Source organism: Sciurus vulgaris (assembly GCF_902686455.1).
Source record: "Sciurus vulgaris genome assembly, chromosome: 18".
Classification (NCBI taxonomy): domain Eukaryota; kingdom Metazoa; phylum Chordata; class Mammalia; order Rodentia; family Sciuridae; genus Sciurus; species Sciurus vulgaris.
In genome coordinates, this window is record NC_136479.1 from 4,615,095 (window position 1) to 4,642,894 (window position 27,800).

At 48.5% G+C, this 27,800-nt stretch overlaps 1 protein-coding gene across 2 annotated transcripts in view; it reads left to right on the plus strand.

Moving 5' to 3' along the window:
• Window positions 1-6,839: 6,839 nt before the first annotated feature.
• The window catches only part of RBFOX1 (RNA binding fox-1 homolog 1), a 1,434,211-nt gene continuing 1,413,250 nt past the window's right edge, over window positions 6,840-27,800 (plus strand). Inside the window, exon 1 of one of the 2 annotated variants that reach the window (XM_079121708.1) lies at window positions 6,840-6,861. The gene's annotated coding sequence lies outside the window, so the exon portion shown is untranslated. The remainder of the gene's footprint in view (window positions 6,862-27,800) is intronic. The other variant, XM_079121711.1, reaches the window with a different exon arrangement.

A 27,800-nucleotide genomic window follows, 5' to 3' on the forward strand; every position in this document is an offset into this window, starting at 1 on the left:
TGGACTGCCTGGATGGTTCAAGGTGCCTGGCGCATTGTTCAGGGAAGCCGGAGTGTTGAACTCAGCTGGGGCTGTTTCAGAGTGCCTCCATGTGGCCTCTTCAGTGTGTCTGTCTCAGAATAGTTGGATTTCAGACATTTCAGCTCCGAGTGCCCTAGGAGACAGCCATGGAAGCTTCCAGTCTTTCAAGGTAACGTGGCATCCCATCTGCTACAACCTGTTGGTCAAGGTTGAGATGGTCAGAGTCATTCCAGATGCAGGAGTTGGGGTCACAGGCCACACTGCTCAATGGGGAAGCCACCAAAGACTTCATGGCCACTTTAGTGCTCTATACTCACTTAAGAGTACGTATCTAGAAAATTGTAGAAGTTGGTTTTGAATCTGGGACTTGGCTCTAGTGCCCCACATCCAGTTAATGAGACCATTGTGGGTCATGGAGAGGCTGCTGCTTACCATTCAAGAGAGTGCTGGTTCAACAACATGTGGTGGGGAGTGGCTGCCTGGTTCCCAAAGGAGTGGACTCTCAGAGCAGGACAATGCCCTCCTTAGAGTCCCCAGCTTCTGAGTGGCAGGAGCCCCATTCCTCATCTTCCTCAAGCCAAGATTTCTTTGGCTTCTCCACTCTGACTTGGTGCTTCAGAGCACTGTTTATACCAGTGTCAACCACCCAGAGCTCCCATCAGCCAAGCACTGAGAACACTCCCCTTGATGAGGAATTTCATCCTGGTGCCTGGTCCCTTTGGTCAAGGTGTAGAGGGGATGGGAAGTCAAACCTGTTCTGTTATTTTTTAAATGGATCATTAGAACTCAAAATTGAAGACAAAGATGTGCTGAATACCTCTTATATTTGAAAGAGGGCCCCCAAATGGGGTTCAGATGTCTCCTCAGGGTTCTTTGAGGGGACAAGCCTGCTCTGCCATTGCCAATATCCACAAGTGTGCTTCAGCAGAAGATCAGAGAGGATTCCTGGATAGCGTAAGGAATGAGGAGTCATGGGTCTGCTGCTGACCCTGTCAACCTGAAGCAAAGCCAAGTGCCAGAGAACCCCTTGCAGACACTGGGAAGCCAGCAGCAGAACACTTAGGCTACTCGTGCATCTTCTATGGTGACCATCCTCTGGGTGTCTCTGAGCAGAGGGAGAAGAAAAGGAACACATGGAGGAACAGGGTGGCTTCTGCCTCTGCTTTTCTCTTGACCCTCTTAGCAGGTGAGAACTGGTGAGTTTCTCTAGGGTTCAAAGGATACCATGGAGGAGCTGGGTTTGAACCCTATAGTTGGTGCAGCCAAGGAGATCAGCTTGTAGGTGAGGGGACTTCAGCAGCAAGAGCCAGTGGATTATGCCACCGGAATGTTGTCTCCAGTAAGAAGAAGAGGTAGAGCAGCAGATTTTCCATCAGAGGACCAGGAATCTCAGGCACGGTAGTGCTACAGTAGGGAGGGGTGACCAGGCCTGCCAGCTCTGTCTACCAAACCATCTTCCTCAACATACAACTTGACTACATGTCCCAACCCCCTTGACATCATAGATGGCCATCTATAGTCAAGCCCTGGTCAAAAGAAAATGAGGTGAGGTGTAGTGTGTGCTGCTTCTGGATCTGGTCCTTAAAAACCTTCACTTGTGTTCTCCATGCTCCTTTTGGTTGCTTGAGGAGAAGAAGACTGTAGAGACATTAGAAGCAACTCATCGAAGGTGGCAGAAGCCCTTTCCAACCTGGGTCCCTGCATGATCCTGTGGTGGAGGGCCACCATCTAATGTGTTCTCCTGCCTCAGACTCTAAAGTGAGCAAGAGATGAATGCCCATTATGTTGATCCATGATTCATTTGGTTCTATCACTGCAGCTTAGATGTAACTGACAGATATAGGACATCTTCACAAGACCCCCAAACCCACCTGTACCCCATAAATGCACCAGCATTTGGAGACTTTTCACAAAGAGTACACCTATGGCCATTGCAATTAACCTGGCAATCAGTACTGATGGCAGATGAGTTCATGGGTTGTATGCTCAGGAAGAAAGGATTTTTCCCTTTCTCCAAAACCCATCTTCTTAGACAAAATGGCAGCACTGTTAGAATCAGGAAACCAAAGGGGAAAGAGGGTGTGAGAGAAAGGACCCTGAATTCCCCCCAGTTAATCCCTCTGGTTGAGGCCTGACTAGAATGGGTGTGTTTGGTGAGATGAACCTTAGATTATATGTTTGATGGAAGCTTTGCACTTGGCTGGATGCCAGTGGGCTGGGGTTCTCAGGTGCGAGAGGGACAGAGAAGCTGTCCAGGTCTTTGTGGGGTGTCCTCACAGTGAGACAAAGGGAAGGCAGGCTGCATCACTGGTGGAAGGGAAAGTCTCCTGTTTGTGCAGTCCATGGTGTCAGCCCTTTTCCATAAGCTGGTTCTGTTGGAGCCCCAGAGCCAGTGGCCAGCCTGGCAGAGATCATTGGTAGACCTCATGGTGTGGAGAGTCAACATTTTCATTTGAATGATTGACTTTCCACAGAGGAAATGACATAAACAGTGTCACGTGAGTAATGTCCTCATGGGCCTCTGCCTGGAATGTGTGCTTAAGTGACACATGACTTCACAGGTAAGGAGTCCCTTGTCAGCACAGTGGTGTCCTTGGCTGGTGGAGACAGGAATCTGGAGGCCCCACTGGAGTGCTGAAGGAGGGAGGTCAGCATTACGCCTTCCTTCCTTCCGGGTGACCACTTGCTGCAGCACTGGCTAAGCCACAGGGACCTGAATCTGAGTCCTGGAGGAAGCAAAGATGGCTGAGGACACTCACCAGTCCACAAGATGGGTTGGGGTGACCTTCAGCTGGGGAACAGCAAACAGTGGCCAGGGTCTGGGTTTGGGCTGGGAGTGAGCAGAGCTGTGGAGAGCAGCAGCATGCATCCCAGAGAGCTGGGCCCCCCAGAACCAGAGCAGCCCCACCCTTGCCAGAGAAGAAGCGAAACCCCTTGGATCCAGATCAGGACCCCTGGCAGTGAGCTCTAGCCATTGGCGAGCTCATACATTCTCTTGCGTGCTTTGGCCCTTTCACGTCATTTCTGACCCATGCCACCAAGAGTGTCGTGTCCACCACAATCGTGCACATCAGAGAGCAGCACCCCCAACTGGTCGGCACAGAAGCTCCAGGCAACAGAGGGCCTGGTTGGAATAGCAGGGCCCCAGATGGTGTTTGTGCATCTCAGACACAGGTACTCGAGGAAACCAAGTGGTTACGGCCCAGCCAGAGCCTGGCCTGCTTCCATGAGCCCTGGCCTCTGTGAGTGACAGGAGTCTCCACGGCCTGGGCAGAGGCCTGCCTGGGCGTCTTTTCAGGTCCAGACATGCCTTCTGACACTTCCTGGTGTGGCCTCAGGACAGGTGTTTCACATCCCCAGCCTCAGTTTCCCCTTCTGAAAAAGTGGCTCAAGAGTCGGCTGCAGAGGCCGAGGCGAGAGTTGAAAAGGAATCGTCACGTCGCGTTCCCGAGGACAGCCTTACTGCGGGTGTCACAGGCACACACGCGGAGAAACTGGAGGAGAGGCTGGGAATGATTAAAGGATGCGGAAGAGCTGGAACAAGGCTTTAAAGTGCGTCCTGCTGGGAGTTTCCTGTGTCCCTCTGCGCCCTGTGCCGGTCCACAGAATGACCCACCTCAAACGGGGCTTTAATCATATCAGCCCCCCACTGGACGCGCTCTGAGGGCTGCTGCGCTGACAAGATAAAAGCCGAACACCCGCGCCTGGCACCGGCAGCCCTTAAAGAGCCCTCACTCATCCAGCTGGCCTCTGCAGTCCATTCTAGCTTGGCCAACGTGCCCCCCACCACAGCGGGGTACAGACAAGCCCTGAGGTCTGAGGGTGCCCATTCCCGAATAGGCCCCGAGCCATGGGCATGGAAGCAAGTACCTGAAACCAGCAAAATCATGCCTGTAAAATCTGCCTGCAGGGTGGAGAGGCTTCCAGCTACCCAAAGGGTCCTCAGCAGCTTTCATCATTCACTTTTCATGTATTCATCCAGCATGTGGAATTGCAAATCACAAATAAAGTATGATTTCTCTCCAGTTGACCGCAAGCCCTGCCACTCCCTTTTGCATTACCATATGGTTTAACTTCTGCAGTGTGCCACCGTATACAAATGGGTGAGAAAGTTCTTTTCGGTTTCCTCTTCAATAAGCAGGAAAAAAAAAAAAATGCCAGCATTTCTATTAGGTCTCTTATTGACACCAAGGCAGTATGGAGCTTTATTTTTATCATGTTTTAAATTTATGTTTGATTTTATAAATGGATACATTCTGTAAGTACAGTTCCAAACATTTCAAAAAGGGGAATGTTCCCCATGACTTCTTAACATATCAAGTCCCAGTGGAGTTGCAGGCTTCCCCTCATAGGTAAAACTCTTGTCAGTTTGGTGTGTATCCTCCCATACATTTTTCAGACATGTATTGGAAAAAACGTATGTGAACTTGAGTTGTTTGTCAAGTGGTACCATGCTGTGCATGCCGTTCGCATCTTTCTTTTTCATTAACAATACGTGCCATGGTATTTTTAATGTCAGGACATTAGGATCATTCCTGTGCTGCATTGATATTTTATAACACAGATGCATTGTAATTGATTTGTCTTAAAGGACTGTCAGCTGAAAGTCCAACAGTCACATTCAGACTACTTGTATGTTTTGTTGGCCTGGATCCATATTTTGCCTGTTAAAATTGGAATGCAAGTAGCTTTAGGTGGAGCAGGCAATCTCTAGTGTCTCTGAATTCCCTCGCTCCCAGCTGGCCTATCCCCATCAACAGTGGAGAGTCCCACTCTGTATTTTGCCCACTATAGTTTTATTTTTTTAGTGAGTTGATATCATGAATGATGCTGTGACCAGAGCTAGGCATGTGCTTCTCCAATGCCTGTGTGTATTTAAGGTAGAGGCAAGAAGTGGGGTAGTGGGGTGTAACTATGGGGGAGCAGGTAAGGGACTTAAATGCGTAAACTACACAAAGGCAGCCCACAGTAGGGTGATGAAGTGAAGGAAATCAGGGAGGTCAGAGGAGGACTGTGTTGCCCACGTGCTGGGTGAAGCAGAGGATACAGTTATACTTGAGGCTTGCAGCTGCTGGTGGTCCTACTCATCCCTCACTTACTTGTGGGTCTCAGCACAGAAATGTGCGCACACACACATGCACACACAAGCTTATTCAATCAAGGGATCTTCCTGCACTGTAGGGATGTGGCTGAGGCTAGAATACTAACTGCTCTCCCAGTGCCAGCCCTGAATGGGCTTGAGAGAGGAGAGGGACGACTCCAGGCTGACACTGGTCATGCCTCGTGGTGTTTCTTCAAGACCAGCTCCTGGGTTCATGACTTGGCAAGCCTTCCGCCACGGCTAATGGACTCTTCTGGCAGAGGTCAATCTGAAGGCTGGCCTCTGGTTTAGGAAGCTAACAATGCATGAAAGCTGCTCAGTGGGCGGCAGGCTCTGCTGAGCCCTGTCTGGGGCCAGTTGACTCAGAGGAGGACGGGACTTGTGTCATGGGGGTGAGCCTGTGCAAGCTGCAGAGCTGGTCAGCTAGCTCAGGAAGCCATGAGTCCTTCAGCACTTGGCTGCATCCACAGCTCTGAGCTGGTGTTGGGCTGTATCTTAGATACCTTAGTCGGCCCTAGGAAAGTGCTATGGACTGGTGGATTAAATGGAGGAATCTGCTCCTGATGGTTCTGGAGGCTGCAAGTCCAAGATGAGGTGCCAGCAGAGCAGGTGTCATCTCAGGTGCAGATGGCCACCTTCTCTGTGTGTCTTCCCGTGGCCTTCCCTTGGTGTGTGTTGGGTGGAAGATGAGGAAGCTGTGTTTCTAGTGTCCACCAACTCCACAGTGAGATGTCCATCCTGCAGACCTCACCTAAGCATGCAGGCTTTCCAAAGGCCCCATCTCCAAACACCTTGAGGGTCAACGTTTCACCTTACAGATTGGGAGGATGTAATTCAGTGCATGACAGTCCTGTTTTCTGATTAGAAGATATGGCTGAGGTTGCCCAAGTCAACTGAGAGTGTTGCAGGGTAGAGAACTGCTTAGGAGTAATTAGAAAGAAATGTCGCTCCTAGCCTGCAGGTCCAGGAGGGGTGGTATCTGAATCAGACCCTCTGATACACAGTGGGCTTGGGTGGTGGCCAGGAAGTCTGTGTGCCTCTGTCTTGAGGTTCAGTCTAGTTTCCATCTCCTAATAACTTTTGTATCTGGGAAAGGTTCCCTGACTTTCCTCAGCCCCATGAACCCAGCAGTGGAGTGGGGGATAATAAAACTTGCTATGGGGATTAAATGAGACCAAAAAAAAAAAAAAATGTAAAGGACTTGGCACAGTGCCTGGCACAATCCTTTCTTTCACAATATTTTGAGGCATTCGGCAAACATAAGGGCTCTGTTGTTGCTTTACTTGCAACTTCTCATAACATTGACGAAACTTTAAGGAGAAAAAAAACTAAAAAATATCTTTGGTGCCTTTGCTTTGCCTGTGTGCCTGTGATCATTATCCCTTGCATGGGCATTGCACACAGCCCTCCCCCTATTTTCTCCTGGCAAGATTGATATAATGTGTTGAAAATATTAATTATCCTCTTCACCTTATAACAGGACTGGAAAAACAAATCCTGTTGCTGTGCTTGGTGGAAGAAAAAGTATCCAGTATGTGTGTGTGTGTGTGTGTGTGTGTGTATGTGCGTGCACTGTCCCCTTGTCCCCCCTTAGGTCATAACAAATTATTGATGCCAGTTCCTTTAAAAAAGACAATTAATCCAATTAGCTTCTTGTTGAATCAATGCTAATGTCTTTTTTTTTTTTTTTTTTCTTTAACTTGCAGGTTTCGTCAAGTCTGGCTACCAGCAACACTGAGGTAGGAAACATGGTTCTGCTGTCTTTTGAAAGACATTCTGAAATGGTTTTCTTTTGTGGTGGAGAGAATGAGTATTCTAGTTGTGATTCCTCTATGTGCAGTCTCCTGGAGTTTGGGATTGGTGTATTGTCTGTCAAGTGGTTTCCATGGAGCTGGGTTTGGGGCTGACCAGGTTAGGTATGCTGTTCTTCATGGAGGGTGCTCCAAGTAGTCTGCAAAAGAAGGTTGGGACTTCAAAGCCAGTATCCTGCAAATACTCTTCTTTTTCCATTCCCTGCTCGTCCTCTGAGGCATGAGGAAACTGTCTGATGTTGACAACCCTGGGAAAGGATAAAAAAGAAGTTGTCAGAGGTCCCCAGGAAGGTGTCCACCCATTGGAAATCATCCATGATGTAATGGGCACCTCCAAAATGCACCCAGTGCCTTAGAGGCAGTTCTTCTCCTATTCCCAGGTCACTGTGTGGATAGAGCAAAGAAGAGTCACTTGGCTCTTAGAAGCCTTGGGTTCTGTGTGGCGTCGTGCATCATTTCAAGTGTTGGGGAGTAATTGTACCTTCCTTTGCTCTATTGTTGTAGGAGGGAATGGTGGAATAAAGCTTTGGAGATGGATTCTGGCAGGGTTCTGTGAAGTTGGGGGGTGATTGTTACCAAAGAGCGGGCACTCCAGTTTGAATATCTAATACCCCTGGATATAACAGCGTGGCGTGCAAACCTTTTCCAGTGACTGTAATCCATTCACAAGTATAAACTTATTTCGGATCCTAGTAAGGTGGGTATTTGGGGAGTAACCTGTGAGAGGGAAAGGGCAGAGGTCACAGAGAAGGAGCAGAGGTAAGAGCCTCTGGGACACCTGCTTCCCAGTGACTTTGAGACCAACTGCTTGAACACGTCGTTTGTACACGCAAACCAAGTTCCGCTGTTCGAGGATGGAAATGATAATGCACAGTGCTCAAGGCTGCTGAGGACACTGAGTGTCGACGGCAGTGGTGGTGTCTGTCGGTTCCTGGGAACGGAACACTCGTTTCCTTTTTATTTGGTGCCTGGTACATGCAGGTATCATGTCCTGAGATCCCCGTCAGGAGCTTGTGATGCAGAGCTGTCATAGTGTCCATTTTACAAACAAATGAACCGAGGCTCAGAAAGGCTGGGGGACATTCGTAGGGCCCCTCAACTCTTGGGTGATCAGAGTGGGTTTCACAGCCATGTCCGCCAGTGTACACAGTGCTGACGCTTGGCTTCCAGGACAGGCAGAGCTCCGAGGTCGAGGCGTGGTGCACAGTGGGCATTCCGTGATTCCTGGCTCGCTGCTCCTTGAGGGCCAGTTCTCCATGCTGGATCCTAGGAGTCCGCTCTCCACGGTCAGCACCACAGACAGCTACCCGCGTCTCTGGCTCTTCATCTTCCTTCATTTCCTGGCACACTGTCACGTTCGTGCCACATTTGACGGTTTAAAACACCAGGACACCTTTACATATGCTGCCCCTTCTCAATTTCTCAGCAGTCACATATGGCAGGATGTTTTTTCTTTGCTTTCCTTTTTTGATTTTTTTTTTTGGTCTCTAAACAGTTATCTTTGATTTTTAATATTACTTTTTGGACATTTCTACTGGCATATTGCTTGAATATCTCATAGAAAAAATAATTACTGAAAATGTTCTGTCTTTACTAGAAAACAAGGTTTTTTTTTTCTTTTTTTTTTTTTTTTTTTTACATATTCATGCATGCACATGATATAACAACATAATACCGCCAATAGCATTCCCGGCACTTCTTCCCCTCCTCCCTCCCTCTCATCCTCCCTCTCCTGGCCCCTTTCCCCTGCTCCATTGATCTCACTTCATTTTCATGAGACCTCCCCACCTGCCTTTTTTCCTCTCTAACTTCCACATATGAGAGAAAACATATGATCCTTGACCTTCTGAGTTTGGCTTATTTTGCTTGACATAATGGTCTCTAGTTGCATCTATTTTCCTACAAATGACATAATTCTATTCTTCTTTATGGTCGATAAAACTCCATGTGTATATACGCCACATTTTCTTTATTCATCTATTGAGGGACACCTAGGCTATTGTATCCATGATTTGGCTATTGTGAATTGTGGGGCTATAAACATGGGTATGCATGTGTCACTGTAGCATGATGAATTTTATTCTTCAGGGAACATATTGAGGAGTAGTATAGCTGGGTTATATGTTCTATGTATGGCTGGATATTTCTTATCACTATTGTACAGATTAAAACATGAAGGTTTGGAAAGTCGCAGTAGTTAATCCTTTGATGAAAATAATGTTCAATGATTCAGCAATTCCACCTCTTCCTCTGTGTTCAAGAGAAACAAGTACATATGTTCACTAAAAGACATGAAAGAATGTTCTTAGAGTTTATTGGCTATTGATCATAGCCAAAATCTGGAAACAAACCAAATATCCATTAACCAAATAATGCATGGTATATTCATCCAATGAAATACAAGACCACAATCAAAAAGAGCTGTCTGTAGATAGATAAGTGTGTACGAATCATGAAGACATAATGTTGAGTGAGAAAATTATCAGAACACATAATGTGTCCTTTGTGATTTAATTTATGTCCATGAAAGACAGCACTCATCTTTGGGAATAAAAGTAAGAATGGTCGCCTCTGGGAGGTGTTGGCAGGGTGGGGCACAGTGGACCTGCTGGGCGATGGAACATTCCCCACTTGCATGTGGATGTGGTTATGCCAGTAGCTATGGGCAAGAGGTCTGGAGCTCTGCATTGTGGGTGTGCACTTTATATAACTGGGAAATGCCTGTACTGGGCAGTAAAGGAAAGGAGGAGTGAGTGAGTGAGAACAAGCAGGAGCAGAGAGGAAGGAAGAATGAAGAAGAGGAGGGCGGGCCAAAGAAGGGAAGGAGGAAGAGGGAGAAGAAGAGAGGTCAAGGATGGGAGGAAGGACACACAAAAAGGATAAACCAGAATAGTTGGGGGAAAGGAAGGTGAGATGACCAGGGTGGGGCAGCGGGATGGAGGGGATCAGGAAGCGTGACCGAGACAGTGCTCCCAGTAGACAGCCAGACTTCAGATCAGACGTGGACTTCATTCCTTCATTCATTCATTCCCTCCAGATGCCCATTTCCCAGATGGACAAGTTTTCTTTTCTTTTTCTTTCTCTTGACCATCGTTTCATTTTTACTGCTGCAGCCAGATCATGCTTTTTGCACAACTATAGGGAGGTAGCCTTTTATTAATTGAATTTCTAATGCCAATTCTTCAAAGCAAGCCATGACCATTATTTAATGCATGATCCATAGGCGTGGCATGTTCTGTTAGGTAAATAATAGTGGCTCGGGGAACGGGCTTCTCCGAGTCCCTTTTCCTTCTGAAATCTTTTTTTTCCCCTAAGTGTAAACAGTTGTAATTTAAGGAGAATAGACCTCACCTGTGGAGGAGAGGCTGGTTAAAGGGAGACAAAAGGAATTACAATCCACAAAATCAGTGACAAGGAATGGCTTTGCCAGTTCCCTTTCTCTCTGCAGATTGACAGTGAATATGTGAATAACATTTGCTAAATCTGGACTTTGAAAACATGACAGCAAGCTGTTTGTGCCAATAATTTTTCATGGCATATGCCACCCCTCCCTCACCACACACGGTTTTAATAAGATGGCACACAGGCTATTGAGAAATGTTAAAACCCTGCAGAGGAAAGAGCTTTATCTTCCGACCAAATTCTGCCCAGCAATGTTTATGACAGCTGAAGAATTTATCTTAAATTCCCTCTGCTAGCCGCAAAGCACATGGCCCTTTGTCCCCAAGCAGCCTGTAAGAACCAAACTAAGATGTCACATACATAATATAACAGATAAATGGCCCAATTTCCATGTCCACATGATGAATGGAATGCGAGTCCGCACACACATATTTGCACATTAATTGGCCCTGCATGGTGCCATTTTGTTCCTCAGTTGCTACTGTGTGTCTCGTGGACTCCTTCCCCTTCAGAATCATTAAGCCTGTTTTATCGCACAAATGCATACACATTTCCCCCTATTTATCGTCACGCAGCTTGCCTTGCTGAGAGAGAACCAAGTTACCTGGGCGCAGCTGTTGGAGTGCAAATGTCTACATCTGAGCTCTCTCCACCACCAACTGCAAATTAACACAGAGATCCGAGGCCCAGCCCCACGACGGCCATGCTGACAGCCAGACAAAGCAGCTTGCCAGCCAGGGTGCTTGGAAGAAAGCATTTCTTTTCAGTAACCAGTTGATTTCTTGCCTCACCTTAATGATTTCCCGTTGATAGTTTAATGGCAATATAAACCCAGTGGAGGGCCTCAATTTTGATAAATTGGACTTCTTCTATTTCATGGCAAAGGAATCGAACTGAGATTGATTGATATTACAGTTTTGCTATCCCAAATAATTGCAATGGCAAACGGCACAGGTGGTAAAACCCAGCGGCTTTGGGAAAACGTAGGTGGAACTTCCCTCCCACCGATTTTCTTTTTTTTTCCTTCCAGGAGGAAACTTTATCCCAGGCTAAGGAATCATTTATTTCTCCTGTCTCAAGCCTGATTCTCAGGAAAACAAAGCAGGCTCTGCAGGGCCCATTAGAGGCACTCTGGCCCATTTGAAGAGAAACCAGTGTGTTTGAGAAGGGGCTGAGCTTCCTTCACTGTGAGTGGACTAGCCCTGACTTTGTTTATCGTTGGAGAATCCTGTGTATTTTCTAGGGGGCAAGTGAGCTGTTGCATTGAGGGGGTTACAGTAGAAAGAGCATGAGCTTCCGAGTAGAACAGATGAGGCAGGAGTCATGAACCCGTAGCTCATGAGTTATGTAACTGGTCCAATCACTTCGTTGGCTTGAATGAATCCTTTGCAGAGTGAGGATAATTGAACATCCCCAAGGGTGTTGTGAACTTCATGTGAGCCCACTGGTACGAAGTGCATACTACTGGCACTAAGTGCGTGTTCCACAGCTATTATATGACTCCCACACCACCCCCTGTCTTTTCTATTTTGTATAAAGCAAAATGATAAATAACCTAATTAGAAATTATTTTGAGGTCCGTGGCTTTGAAAGCACGTTGTGATAACTTTGCACTGTTGCTGTACTGAACCTCACCCGGCCGAAGTTCACGACCCACGTGAGGACCAGCAGCTCTCTCCCACAGGCGCTCTTTGCCAGGTGGTACTTGGTGGTCTTCCCTGCCTTGAAGCTGGCACAAAACAGTGTTTAAGGAAACCTGAAAGGTCATCTGGCTTTGCTCCAGGGGCCTGCAATTCTTGGCTGAGATGTGGTGCTGTTTTGACTTGAAGGACCTTAAAGCAACCACTTACACTATACCAAACCCAGTATTGGCCACTAGGGACACACACATGACTTGGATTCACAGTCTTACCCTCAAGGAGCACGTGCAGGTGGCTTTATTATAAATGCTGTAGTGTCCGTTGGTCCTTGAGGACCAAGGCTCCCCTAAGAACAAAACCCTCCCCACAGTCGGCAAGTCTGAACAAAAGTGAGCCTAGATAGAGGAGGGGTCTTTATAGGGGCTTCCAGAGTGGTCTGGGGAGAACCCTCTGGGCAGCCTGGAGCCCTGGAGGATGTGTTAGGTTGTCACCAAGTTAGAACAAAAATGAGAGCAGAGAGAGAGGGGGTCAATAGCTTGCCTGCCCCGAGAATGAGCATTCACCCAAGTGTCAGAATTCCTTTACATCCCCAAAGCAAAGTGACTGGAGTACACACAGGAAAACCAGGCCAAGCGTCCAAAGAGCAGGAGGCTAGAAGGAAGAGGTGGGGTACTGAATGGCTCAGGGAGCTTGGGGAAGAGAAGACTGGGTGGCACTGGGCATGGCCAGGGTGCCACCATGAAGGTCCTCAGCAGCAGCCTGTCCAATGTGGGCAGTGGAAGCAGAAGTTAGATGTGGGGGACATAAGGAGAGAGCAGAGAGACAGGATTCATAAACCACAGAGGAGACTGGCCAGGATTGGGCCCAGGGACTGGTGGGCCTCTGCCTGGAAGGAAAGACAGGATTTCAGAAGGAATTTTTAAGGTGGCAGAAGCTTGGGTGTGTTGTAGACTTGGAAAGGAGGCCTCAGAGGATGCCAGGGTGTGTTCAGAGCACAGATGGGTGCACCCGTGGCAGGGTGGCCAGAGTATCCTGGAGGGTCCTGGCTTTGCTCACCACTGAATCACTGGGCTTAGCACCCTGCCTGAGAGCAATGGCAATGACTGAGAAGGGACATTTTTTTCTCTGTGACATTGAAAAGGATGGAGAGTACATTTGAAGGAGAGGAAGAGAAATTGAAAGAGGTTATGCCTGGCAGCCTTCATTTTCTTAGTAAATAGCAGAGGGCAATATATGTGCTAAGAATAAGAGGAGCAGAGGCAGAGATGGGAGTCGGGCAGGGAAATAAGCAGCAGGAAGGGCAGATACCAGGAGCTTGGAACAGCGTTGACCAGCATGCCTGGCCAGCAGATGGACACCAGAGGCGCCAGTGGGGAGCGGGGAGCAAGAGCCTCCCCATCAGCACCCACGGCGTGGCCACGTCACCACCTGTGCACAAGTCCTGGGCACTGAGGCAGCGTCACATATCCTCAGAATGACTACAAGTGTCTACATGTCACAGGTGAGGAAACTGAGACCCAGAGAGATGACATCGGCTGACCAGGACCTGCACATGACCTGGCGTGTGTGCCGTGGTGCCCGCTTTCTCTGCTGTGAGCAGCACCATCCTCTCCCCATTGCGACCCATCAACTCCCTGCACCTCCTTCGCCCTCTGCAGGGGAAGGATAAAGATCGAGCCGTACAGCACAGCTCTTTTGAGAAGGGAGAAGGGCCGACGTGACATTATCACCTGGTGCATAGTAGCCCGGAATGTCGCTAGTAGTTGTTCCTGGAGCTGTTACGTTGTTAGTGTGCTTGGTAGTTCATTCCACACAGGACACAGCAGAAGCACCAACTGGGACCAACTCAGATCTCTCAGCCCAAAGGGAACATCAGGCCTAGAATCTTCCAGAAGCCCTTTATTCCATGGACGTGAAATAAGGATCCCTGGAAAAGGGAGGAGTTGATCAAATTTCTCTATTTCTTCCACATATGCATATATATGGGTTTCCATTACCACAAGATGTTGAGGGTGAGTTAGAAGGACCCACCTCTTGCACACTGCAAGTTCATGGACAGACAGGATTAAAGAAGTAAAGGAGGCAAAGGGAAATAACTTTGGGTCAGCATCGGAGCTGTGTGCCAGGCACGCCACAGTCCTTCTGTCTACCTTGTCTTATTTAGTTTTATCCCCACAGTAACCCTACAGAGGCAGTACGATTGTTTTCCCTACCTTACAGATGAGCAGGTTGAGGTGTCACATGGCTAATTAATGAGTCAGAGGTAACAGGGGGAGATGGGGAATCACCCCCAGGGCTACCCGGCACCAGTGGGGGTGCCTGGGAAGTGAGACCAGGACTGGCCCAGTGTGGCTCAAGCCAAGGCTGGGTCCTACAGCCCTGGCCAGGAAACCGGGTTTCTCATATTCTGAACCCTCTTCTCCCAAGGCTCGCCCACTGCAGCCCAACTAGCCCGGTCGACTCTCTGTTTTAAGACTTCGTGAGTGCTCTGTGATCACAAAACTCATTCCCACACCATAAATTATTTCCTACAGTTTTGACACCATTTATTTCCATAGCATTATACATTCCAACCTTCTGACTGTTTAAGATCAAAAGATGTGCTCCCAGGCTCATCTTTCACTCCGCTCTCAGACTGTGCACCAAACGAGGCTGAGCAGCGGAGGCTGCAGCCTGTCATCCTCAGCGACGGTGCACGATCCCAAGGATCCAGCGTGTTTTATCAATGGCGAAAGCTGAAGTGGACTTGTCCACAGGGGTGGGGCTTCTGGGAAGGAGGCAGGGTAGATGGAGGCCTAGTTGTTCCAGGGGTAAAGGAGGGTGTTGGGACTGTTCAGAAACAAACTGGGGGTGGAGTGTTAAATGGGTTGATTGTGGGAACCCCAGGTCAGGAGCAAAGCTTTACAAAAGGTGGGAGAAGAAACAGGAGGTGCGGGTGGGGTCCTGGGGGCCCCTGAGAGAATAATGGAAGTACTGGTTCCTGCCAGAGGAGAGGAGGGGCTGGGGCTGGCATCCAGGCTGGGCTCAGGGGTCTGTAGCAGAGTGCACTGTGTATTTATTAGCAGATGGACCTCTTTGGGGGAGCTTGTTCGGTTGCCACTCTTTAGGCCCTGGTGGCTTCATGTGAGGAAGACACCATTTTCTGCTCTCGGAGTCTGTGATGTAGTAAGGTACAGATGGGCAGATGGATGCTTCTAACAGAGGTGGGTTCAGGAGGCAGGGAGCCAGCACCTCCATGTTCAAGGCCCCCAGGAGGCCCGGGGAGGCTCCGGATGGGCTGGGTCTTTCATACTCACCCCCACACCCTGTTCCAGGCCCAGAAGAGGTGCTCAGGGCCGTATACCTGGATCCCACACTCCATGGCAGGTTTTAATAGCTCAGAAGCAAGAGATGGCTTTGGAGTGACGGTGAAGGGCAGATGGGGCCAGGAGGACTGGGGATTCAGCTGGACGTGTGGATGAAGGGCATTGAAGGTGACTTTGTGGTGGTGACCGTGTTGGTGGTGGTGGTCACGGTGGGAGCCGCCAGCATTTATTCAGTGCCCCCTGGACATTAGGCACCATGCTGAGCCTTTTATGTGGATCACCTCTTTTATTCCTTCCAACAAACTTGGGAAGGTATTAATATGACCTTCATTTAACGGATGATAAAACCAAAGCTCGGAAGAGTTTGCGGATCTATCCAAGGCCATATGGCTATAGGCAAAGTTAGTATTTGATTCTACGCACTCTGCCTTCTCAACCAGCTAAGATGGGAGAAGCAGGCCTGCACACCCCGTGGGCGCCAGCCTGCATTGCTCAGCACAAAGCTCTCTTGACAAATGATGCTCACACACTTTGCAGAAACTTGGTGACTGTGCCTGATTCTCAGCACTAATGTAGCTTGACGTGGGGCTGAGATCCCACTTATCTCACCAGAATGACAATTAGGGGGTGAGAAGAAGAGAGTTATTGCCATTCCGGCTTCCTCTATTGAGCTATGAATAAATGATGATAGCTGTGAAATAGTGTGGTGTTTAGATCGTTTCTGGTAAATTAAAAAAAAAAAAAAAACTAAAAATTGAATAAAGTGGTAATCCACGCAGCCATTAAATAAGAGGAGTGAGACAAAATGAGTAAACTCCTTTAGTGTCTTTCTGGCCTTGTCATGCTAATGTAATTAGTTTGCAAAAAAATATTAATTAATACTCAAACATCTGACACGTTTTACATGCTGATTTGAAATGTGTTAATTACGTCTTGTGCTCTGCCCTGGTACTGTCCTCAGCAGTGGCACAGGCAGGGAATCTGGTCCCATACCCGTCCTTAAACACGGCATCCAGGTAGGCAGCGGGGGCTCCCTTCCATGCTCAGAGCTACTGCATTTTTGGAGAGCAGGAGAGCAAAAGCTGCGTGGAACAGTGTGGTAGTGCTTTGTGCTACGTGGCTTTGACTGCAAAGGCCATCCTCTGAGATGCAGTCAGCCAGGAAGGTGCCAGGTCTTCTGATGGTAGCTGAGCTTCCTTCCCGGACACACTCAGTCCTGGACTAGATTCCCTGCAAAGGGATGCCACGCTCTTGGCTCTTGCCCTGGAGCGAGGTCTCCAGGTGTGTCTGGTGGAGGATGTAGCAGTAGCATGGCTAGGAGGTGCTGCCAGCCTCTTTGTTTTCCCTTTTAATTAATGTGTTAGGAAGGAGAGGCCGAGCTGAGGTACAACACAGCCATGAGACCTCAGAAGCCCACCCAGTAGGGGTGTTGATGTCTGGACTTGCTGCACATCCCACTGGGAGATTGGAGACTCCAGGGTAGCTCTCTCTGGGTGGTGAGGGACCGGTACCTAAGCTTCCATCTCCTGGTTCCACTGTGTCATCAGGCTCCTCTCCTACTCCCATCATCAATATGGCAGAGGAAGAGAGAGTGGGGCTCTCTCTGGAGGCTTCCCTTGCCTCGGCAAAGCACAGCCCTTCCGTCCACAGCCCAAACCAGGTGCCGTCCTCCATCACTTCCAGCTAGGACACATTTCATGGCACCCATGACTGGGGCCTGGGAAAGGTAAGGGGCACGCAGGTATCCCATGGGAATTAAGTGCCTTCCACAGTATAGGAGTGACAGCTGTGCAGGGATGAGTCACCTCCGTTCCCCTCTCTTTTTGTGGGCCTCAGCAAGCGCCACGCTGTGGCCCACATGCCAGGAACTCTCTTATGCATTTGCTCAGTGAAGCCCATGCCACTGTCTACTCTAAAGAAGAGGAAACCGTCTCAGGTGTGGCATCCACAGTTGCATTTAGTAAGTAGTAGTGATAGCAGTGATGACTTGTTAGGAAGGGGCACAGCCAGGATTCAACCCAAATCTGACTCCAGCATCTCCACTGGTTTTGCCACCCAAGACTCTTTTGGGCAATGGTTTTTTTTGGTAGCGTCCTAGGAGGACCTGGGGCAACACTTAGAGAACACGCTCGAAGAGTCAGAGGATAAGGATCTATTACTGCTCCAAGGGATGATATGATTGATGCCCCAAGTTTGTGCAGAGTCTATTACTTTCAGCCGTCAGATTCACCTGCCGTGTCGTATTTGAATCTCACAATAATCCTATGAAGGATTTGGGGAGAATATTATTAGCTCCTCTTTATAGGTGCAATATCAGAAGGCCCAGGAAGTTAAAAGACCTGCCAGAAGATGCCTGGCTAACTACCAATGGGCTTCTGGACTCCACACCTAGCTCCTGTGTGTGGGGGAGTGAGGGGCCTCAAGACCAGAACCCCTTCACTGCTTCTGTAACTTGAGCCCCTGGGGCACCTAGGGAGAATTGTGGGCCTCATTGAACGACAAAGTTTTAAAATACATCATATAAATTACTTAGGATCACAAAGAAAACTCTGTTGAAATACATTTAGTACAAAAAATGAATATGTGATTCAGTCAAATCTTTGTTTTCATTGTTAACATTTTAAATAATCAAGTCTAGTAATTGCCATAATTTGGAGGTGCCATAAGCCTTATGGTATTTCGAGTTATCTCGGCCCATTTTAATGTAGTGCAACTAAAATAAACAAACAAACAACAACAACAACAAAGTGATTTCTGTTGGTAACAAAGTCACAGGTCCTGGTCATGCTGTGTGATTGTGTGGCCAGCAGGTGTAGGAGAAGGGCATCAAGCTTATGGCTAAAGGCCAGTGGAAATAAAGTTCTCGCTATTAACCTAAGCTCATGGACCCACTGAGTTCTATCTGAGATCCTTAAGGGTCCTGAGCACCCATTAAGAACCCTGGCCAGGCTCACTTCTGGGTTGCTTCTTGATTCTGTCTGGGTCAAAACCCCAAGGTTTCCAATTTGACCTTGATTCCAAGGTTGAGTTATGGAAAATGTGAAGTCTGATTTTGTTGTATTCATCTATTGGCCTCTACTGCCTTTTGTGACACAGCACATGTGGTACTTGAGACCAGAGTCTATTAAAAGCTCATATTTTTCCTAGTGCTAGGTAATATGATAGAAACATATACCCATTATTTTACTAGTTATGGTAGATTTCACTGTTAGACATATTTTGCAGAAAGCAATAATGATAGTTAATAGCTATGTCAGCATACTACACACCAGGCACTCTTCGAAGCACATGGGTACTAAAATAATAACTATTGTCATAATAGCAGCAGTAGTAATGGTAGCAGTGATGACTTGTTAGCATTCCTTGGGGGCCAGGTTTATTATGTTCCAAGCATTGTACATTTGTACACTTAATCCCAGTTATTCTCCACCATGTTCCTGTCAGGTCAGTCTTAGTTATTTCCATTAGGCACAGAAAGGTTAAGGGACTTGCCTTAAAGTCTGAGTTATTCAGCTCCAGGAAGGAATAGGAGAAAGGGAAATTGGAAAGGACTAGAACCCATGCTTAGAAGAATCAGACTCTTCCACCACCTTCCATTGGCCAGAACTCAGTCACATGATCCTGTGAACTGCAAGGGAGGCTGGGAAATGTAGTCTAGCTGTGTGCCCAAGGGGAGAGAGAAATAGGCTTTGGTGAGCTCAGAATTGTGGGGACTAAATAGAGACCCAGGGCTCATGCTTCCTGGTCTCAGTTGCTCCACAGCAGGAGAGGGATAGTGTCAGCATTTGGGGAGGTACCTAGTCCCCACACAGCCCTGGACCGCAGCCCCACATGGGGCCTGGACTCAAACTTCAGCCTGCTTTCTCAGAGGCCTAAGTGCCAATGCTGTTCCCTGGGGGCTTATAGACTGAATTTGACACAAATACATTACTGCAAATTAGAGAATGTGAAAAATCTCATGCTGTGGGGATTTGAACTCTGGGTCTATTTTTATAAGCCATGGAGAGTCTGCAAATGAAATACTGTCAAATGGAAAACAGATTAAACTGCATAATGCTTTATTACTATACATTTAAATGAATATTTAAAATGTTGTCCTATTTTTTTTTTTTTTAAGGGAACTTGTTGTTGTCTTTTTTTCCCCCTTTAGTTCGGTTTGTATTTTTAATTTGAGGGACCCAACCCTTGCCTTTAGGATCTTCTATTCAAAGCCTCTACAAGTAGCCAGTTTATTGTCACAGGGATTAAGTCCACAGGGTGAGAGAAATGGATACTTGAATCAGGTCCCATTCAGAACCATGTGTTATATTCTTTCTATTCTCAGACACCGTGGGCTATAATTCCCAGCCTCTCTTTAATATGGTTTATTCAGGGCTGGGGGTGGAGAGGATATAAATATAACACAACATTAAATGTACACACTGATTTTAAAACACATTTGTATTTCAGATGTTTTTAAAAAAAACATGTGCATGTTAATGTTGGAAAAATCCCTCCAGACCCCAAAAGAAAAAAAAAAAAAAAAAAACAATAAACAGCAACACAAATATAATCCTGTCTCTGATCATTTTCCCCTCACATTCTCCAAGTGTAAAACAAGGCTACTCTGCAGCAGCCTGATCACTATCCATCTCTCAGCATTCCATCCTGCCATATTGGTAAATAAACCATCCAGAGGAAGAGGCAGCTTTGATATGCACGACGAACACCTATGGTCTGGTGTTGGACTGCAGACACTGTTGCAATGAGGAGCTTGATCACACGGGTCTCTCTGCTTCTGGAGAATGGACCCTGTCTGCCTGGGGCTGAGTGCATGCTGCAGCTCTGCCTGATAAGCAAGGTGTCTTTTGCTATCTCCCCTCTTTTTCTTGGTTGTTCAGGATGGAACACCAGACTCCTATGGCAGTTGAGTAAGAAAATCACTTTGATTAGTGACTTTCCTGTGGGTATGCCTTTTCCTTCATATTTCACATTCTGAATATTTTATGAAAATGTTTTCTTTTCCCTGCAAGCTATTGCTGTGGTTCAAATAACACTTCCAGAAAGTAGGAACCCTGATACTCCCCCCTTGAGGGACAGCACCTAAAGCCACCGAGTGAAGCACTTGAACTCTAAGTCACAATGACCTGTGCCTGCCGGCTCTGGGCATTTCAGCATCTCATCTCCATGGGGTGGGTGTTCCTTGTCACTACCAGTGCCTTCGGGGTGGGGATCAGGAGGGACAGGCAGTTGCAGCATGGGGTACACTGGCCAGCACGTCCCAAGCTGTCATCAAGAGGCACCTCCCTTTCACATCTAAGTGACATTCCCGGCAAAGCCCTGAAGGTAGCTTTCTTCTGCATGCCTTCCCTCAAGGTGTTGTCCCCCAACACATCTGAGAGTTCAGTGTGACTCCAGGGCTGGGCGATGGGTGATTGAAAGACAATGGTGAGTGAGTGTGCCGGGCTTCCCAGGCTGATTTGAGCCTTTCAGGCCTTTGGCTAATGCCTAGCTTAGAGACAGCTCTGATTACCCCAAAACCCATTCCTCTCTCCCCTTGGGCACACGCATGGACTACATTTCCCAGCCTCCCTTGCAGTTTATGGGGCCATGTGATGGAGTTCTGGCTAATGGGCAGAAGTTATGTAGGACTCTTCCCAACATCATCCATGAACACTTCCCCTGCTCCATGGTGGGCTCTCCTCCTCTGTGTTCCAGCTAAAGAAACAGACTCTAAGGCAAATATCTCCATGAGTTTTGCCTCAGTTGCCTGTCTGTAACTTTTAGTCCTAATGGGTAGAGGAATGAGGAGTGTATCAGAGGAGACCTTGGCAATGATGGGAGGGATCCAGCAGGCACCTGTGAGAGGCTCTGTGAGGGGACTTTGATGTCGCTGAAGCTCTGCGTGGCACTGGCTTGGGGAAGAAGCATTTACCCCATTTCTTGATGCCCTGGTGCACACAGAATTCCTCTGAAGTCTCCCACACATGTATGTGGATTCTGTGGGGGTAGCCCATTTTGTCCCAGAGATGCAGGCACTCAGAACAGTTGCCCCACAACCTGCATTTTAGGGGCACCCTGCTACCTACGGCCTGGTTGCTGAGGTCAGGTGGTCTCTGGATCCCTCGTGGATGAGGACTCTGCAGATGGAGAAGCCCCCAGACCTCTGAGCTCTCCCACTCCTGAGATAAGAGAGGTAGCACGTCTTACCAGGCTGAGGCTGGTTTCCTGCGAGGTTGCTCTCCACCCCCTCAGTGATCTGCCACCACGAAGAGATTTCATACATCATTAAGAGAGATGTCATATGCATCAACTGATGCTGTGTTCTTACCCAGAATGTCACATTAGACTCCCGGAGGCTTTAAAAAATAAACTTCAAATACAACCATATTTTTTTCCCCTTAAATCATCCAATCTGCCATCTGATGCCCCAAAAGGAAGCTGCTAGTAAAATAGCAACTTGCAAGGTTAAGAAAAGCATCACCCAAAATGTTAGCTAAAAATGTGAACTTCTGCAACCTGTGCTAAGGGAATGCAGTCCGAGGGTAGACACGTCTTGTAAGGGTAGAGTCTCCAGAATCCCCCTTCCCTCTTCAAAGTGATGGGCAGAGTGTTTGAGATGTAGCTAATGGCCCCTAAAGGCTCCTGTCTTGAGTTCTCAACTCTGTGCTCAATTTCGGAATTTCTTTGTGCTAATGTTTCCCAGAGGCATTGCTTTCAAAAGTTGAAATAAAGAAATACATTATACTTACTCATGGAATAAGGGCAGGAAGTGCTTTTCTTACCTGCACACTCATTGACAAATGTGCCGGCTCTGGGTGCTCTGATGGGCCCTGGAACTCTTGCTCTCAACCCTTGCTTACTGACTGTGTTACCTTGGATAGGGTAACTGACATCTCTGCATCTATCTCTCCTCATCTGTAGAATGGGGTCAGTTATGAGGAGTAAATAAATTAATGCACAGGCTGGGTAGAGTGGCTCATGTCCAGAATCCCAGTGGCTCAGGAGGCTGAGGCAGGAGGATTTCAAGTTGAAGGCCAGCCTCAGCAACTTAGCAGGATTCTACCTCCCAGTGAGAGGGGTTTGCTCAGCATGTGTGAGGATCTGGGATCATTCTCCAGTGCTGCAAATAATAATAATAATAATGATTGATTGATTAATTAATGTACATAAAGTGCTGATCCCAGGACCTGGCAAAATAAGGCTTTTTAAAAAATTGGTTATTTTAAGTCACAAGGGAAATTCTGTGGAAAGAGCCAGAACAGGTCCATGCATTCTTCCGGGATCATGGTGGCTTCGTTCTGTCTTGGGTCGTTTGGGTTCACGGTGGCTGTTTTAATTAAGGCATGATGACTAACATTTGGTTAGTTTATGTGAATGAAAACCACTGGTTGTTAACTGGGGAATGACTCATTCAAACTGCCCCTTCATTCAACCAATCAGTCAATCACTCCTTCCTTCCTTCCCTCCCTCCTGCAGACCAGGTGTCTCCACCTCAGTCCAGCTGACACCGAGGCCAGATCATTCTTGACTGTGGGAAGCTTTCCTATGCAGCAGGATCTTGAGCTGTCCCCCTGGATTCTAGTCACAAGAGGCCAGTAGCTTCCCCTCTCCAGGGGACAATAAAAATGCTTCCAGACATTGTGAAATGTCACCTGTGGGTGGATTCATGGACGATTTAAATTCTAAGAATACTGTAGAGATGACTTCATTCATGAATTCTTTGTTTCGTAGAGTCCCCCGTGCACAACAGTGGTAAGTGTCCACGTCTGTCCAACTCTGGAGCCTGAGATCTTAATCGCACACCATACTGCCATTTGGGATTATTAAAAGAATGAGGTGGAATGATCCATTCGTGCCATTGTGTCTGGCACGGTTTCAGAAAGTCAAATGTGGTCGGACGTGTGGATTCTCATCCCAGTGTGAGCTCTCACCGGCTATGTGACTCCTTTAGTTGCTTTATTTGTCTGGGTCTCAAGTTCTCCCCAGCAAAATGGGAACAAACTGAGCTTCTGCCGGGTCTGAAGAAGCATCCAGTGAGGCGATGCATGTGCCTCTGAGCACAGCGCCAGCCCGCTAAGGCCAACTCTGCCCCTCCCCACCCAGGCTTCCTTCTTGGCACAAGGGGTTCAGACAGTGCAAAGCCCCTCATCTCTCTCCCACATATGAGGGGCAGGGGTGTGCCTGGTGTGGCAGTGACAAAAGCCAGGGACAGCGGGAGGAGCTGTGTCCCTCCAGCTGACTGCAGTGTGCATCCAGGCAGGGGGATGCCCTCGGTTTGAAGTTCTTTGTGTTCTTTCCCCAAAACAAGTGCCTTCCATGCCAAGCCATCTTTCCGATGCAACACTTTAATTTACATCTTTTAATAACTTTGGTTGCCATGGAAGCATTGGAATTCAGTTTTAAAATAGACAAACTAATTGTTTCAGTCACTTTGGGTATTTGCTGTCAAGGAAACAGCCCGCTTTTCCCCGTCCCTGAAAGCCCACTTAATTGGATAGATCAGGTGGCAGAGGGGGTCCTTCTCCACCGTGGCCAGGTGGGGGAGTCCTGCAAGGCCTCCAGGAAACCTCCTGGTCTGGCCAGGTGCTGAGGAAGGGTCGGGTTTGGACTCTCAGAGGGGCACCTGGGAGGGAAAGAAAGGCCACCAGCCAGAGCAAACGGCCAGGAAGAGCCATAAGTGACAGACCATTCCTGAGGCTGAACTGGCACAATGTGCCCTTCGTCCACAGAGATTCGAAGGTCCTCCTCCTCCCTGGTTTTAGGGGCTCTAGGAACAAAGCACAGACTGGCACAGGGCTGGAGGCCACTTTCCCAGTGAAATTGATGAGGAAGCGTGACTTCCGTTCAAGGACAAACCCTGGCTCACCTCCTCCTCTGTCAGGATGTGCTGGGCTCCAGCAGTGCAGCTGATCCAGCGTGCAGGCGACATAAGCATCTATGCAGTCCTTCAGCACGCGTTTGTCGCGCTTCTGTTAGATCTGTCGGTGAAAGCAGTGTTCTGTTCTCACGGTTCTCTGTCCCCCCGAGCTCGCATTCCAGCAGGTAAACAGGTAGAAGAGCTATGCGTTATGTACGATGTTGAAGGATAACAGGAAGAAGAGTGTGACAGAATGGGGCTGGAGTGCTGGGTGCAGCTGCCATGGTCTGGTTGGTCTGGCTCCTTGTCCTGGAGAAAGGGAGATTTGAGCAAAGGCTTAGCCGAGGTGAGCGGGTTAGGCAAGGAGGACCTTGGTGACCAAGTGTGATCTGTAGTGATCTTAAGTCGCGCCTCTTGCTGGAGCAGATCTGGGTGGAAATTCCATGTTTCACCGCTCACTCCCTGGGGTACTGTGCCTGGGCTGTGCCCCGCATGCCTCGGTCTCTCTTCCCCACGTGGGGTAAGAGTGTCTCAACCCTTCAAGTCGGCCACCGCTTATAAAGTGCCTGGCACGTAGGATGGGGAGGATGACGGAGCTCATAAGCTTCTGAGGGACGTGCTTGGGAATCAGCGGGGACACATGGGAATCAGCGGGGCGCTGGCCATCTGTCAAGAGAGGCACCAAGGGGTGGCGTGCAGCACAGCATCCTAGGGAAGCTGCAGGGTGATCCCATCAGCCCCACTGAAGGTGGCTTCCCAGTGACCAAGCTCTGCAGGATGGGAAGGGGCTGCCAGGCATAGTGGGGAGGAGACAGTGTCCCCGCTGGGGGAGCAGCACCTGCAGAGGCCACGTACAGCCTGAGCTGAGCGTGTGGCGGTAGCTCCGTCGGCATCAGCTGGGAGGCCCCAGAGAAGTTGAGCTTCATCCTGTGGCTGGGCTTCCCAGCCTTCCCACAGGTAGAGGAGAGGGAGTTAGTATGCCCTGGGGCTCTCTGACCAGCCCAGTGGGGAAACACTGTCCATGTCAGCTGCAGGTGCACATGTAGCATTTCACTCTGTATCACAGCACATTTTGAAATAGCAAGTTGATGTCCCAAGTCACTCACAGTAGAGTTAGACCAGTGCTTCAGAAAGGTGCTCCACACTGTCATTGGCCTTGGGCAGGGCTCTCCCCACAGCCTGCATCCAGTTTTAGAAGCCTGCCTGAGTAAATCAGTGGGAACCTTTGACGCCTATAAGATGACCTGGTGGCAGAGCCAGGTCTGTCAGTACAGTGAGAGATTTGGCTGCAAGATGAAGAGCTGAGAAGTGAGAAGGGAAGCAGACTGGAGACTGGACCCCATAGGAGGGCTTGAGTCATCCCCATGAGGATGGTGGTAGCACAGTTTACGGTCAGGGGGTGGTGGGGACAGAGGTGCACTGGGGCATGTAAACAAGATGCCACCAAGTCTGTGCGCTCCGTCATCGCTCCCTGTGACGCTGCTGTGCTCTACCTTGAGTCTTTCACGTGGACGAGAGCTGATACAGTCAAGTCTGACTAAAAATAAAATGCCTAAAAATATTCCTAAAACATTGAGAAAGAACAAACATGCAACAGAGCTCTGAATTCATCTCTGAGCTTCCTGGAAGCAAAGGCAAAATGAGGAACACACCAAATCATGTCATCTGTTCTGTATGGTGAGAAGAAACAAGAAATTCATCTACAGAAGGGAGGGTCGCACAGGCTCACACCTCTGAGAGGGAGTTATACACTGGGATCCACAGTTCAGGGTATTTTAGAACAGAAAGGCAATGTCTTCAGGAAGACTGTCCATGTCAACATTTCTTGCTCCCATCTGCTATAAATGGTGAGGTCAGAGTGTTAGCTCTTAACTTAGTTATGGCAGGTTCGTGGGTCCAGGTGCCTGTCTTTCTAACTTAATACAAGGCTGGAGCTTAGAGAATCCCAGGAAGCGATGACTCATATGCCTGTTACATTATCTGTCTCAGATATTAGATTTCTCAGATGAGATTCTGGAAGCAGGAGCTGGATTTCAGTCAACTCCTAGCTGGACTGTCCAGCGAATGCCAAACTCCCTGTCATTGAATGAAGAAGAAAACATACGTGCTTCAAATACCAGGGCTGGGGACTCTTTCTTTGTATTCCTACATGATAACTTGGTGGCTCCATCTTTATTCTTATGAAGCTGGGGAAGAGGCCAGGGTGACACAGCATATAGAAAATGGGTTTTGGAGTCACAGAAACCTGCTGTTTCTGTTCTGGACATGCTTTGTGATGCTGAGAAAGGCAATCTGCCTCTTGTGGACTCAGCCTGCTCATTTACAGCTTGAAAGCGGGCATCTCGTGGGGCTGCTGGGGGGACTCAGTGATGTAGGAGGGCGTAGCGCCCACGCACTGATGCACTGTGGCTCTCGTGGTGATTTTAATTGTGAGCTGAAAGCTACGTAACTGCTTTTGCTGAACCTTAGAGCTAACCTCAGAGTATTATCACAGCCCACAAGGAACATGACTAAATTTTTAAAAAATGCATGGAGTAGGTTCATAATCCTGAGGCCCCCAGGGCAGGGAGGAGGGCCATCACAAACCAGTCCGTGTGTCTCAGGTACCCCAGAGACAGCCAGAGAGGGGGTCCTAGTTAGATTTTGGGGGTAGTACTCTGCCACAGAAGGCACTAGACAGAGGATAAGGAAAGGAAAGGGCCAAGAAAAGCAGTGGATCCACTCAGAATCCAGTCCCTGGAGGATCCCCTGGGTCGGGGGCTCTTCACGTTGAATAGCGCCATAAATTTGGCCCCACCCAGGGGCAGGGGCCCCGAGATTTTATACTCCCTATGCTACAGGCTGAGGTTTGCATCCAGGGTGCTAAAGAATGGACGGGCACCGCCTCCCAAGCCAGGTTTCCATTTGGAGAGGGGGAGCCAACACACCTGTGTCTGGGGTCGGGAGCTCTGGCAGGTCACAGGGTCTTGGTGAGGCCTGGCAGCACCCTGTGCTTCCTAACCGTCCTCTCTTAATCCCCCATTTCCTCTCCTTTTCAGCAGCCGCTCAAATCTCTCCCTCCTTCCAGTCCCCCTTTGCAATGCACGTGGGGCCCCTTTCCCTGAAGCCCCAAGCTTCCCTCCCTCCCCCTGCCAAAAGAGAATGACTGCATCCCCTTGCTTCCATATCCACCCTCCTCAAAGACTCTTAGGTACTAAATCTTTAATATTTCATATTCCTATCATCACCACCTCATGGGAAACGTGGGTAAGATCAATGTTATTCTCGAAAATCAGCTTTGAATCTGCAAAAACACATGAGGAAACACACAGTAGCCACCCCCGAGATTTGCTCCACTTACCAGAAAAGAAAGGCTGCTGGAGGATCTGCTTGGGCACCTGGGACAGCTAGAGCAGGGCCACCCCTCCTGGCTGGGATGCAGACACAGGACCTTCTCAGGCCTGCTGCCAGATTCTCAAGAGACCGACCGTTCAGTCTGAAAGCATCCACTGGTGTCCCCACGACTTATTTCTTCAGCCTGATCTCTGTGAGCGCATGTCCCAAGACAGATGACGGTAAATCTTGCCTTCTGCTGCTGTTCATCTGATTTTCTCTGAGCAGACTGGTGCCACTCTGAAACGTTACCAGCTTGAGCTTAGTGGCTCCGGATGGCTGTTCACAGCTCCGGGAAGGCCAGGAACT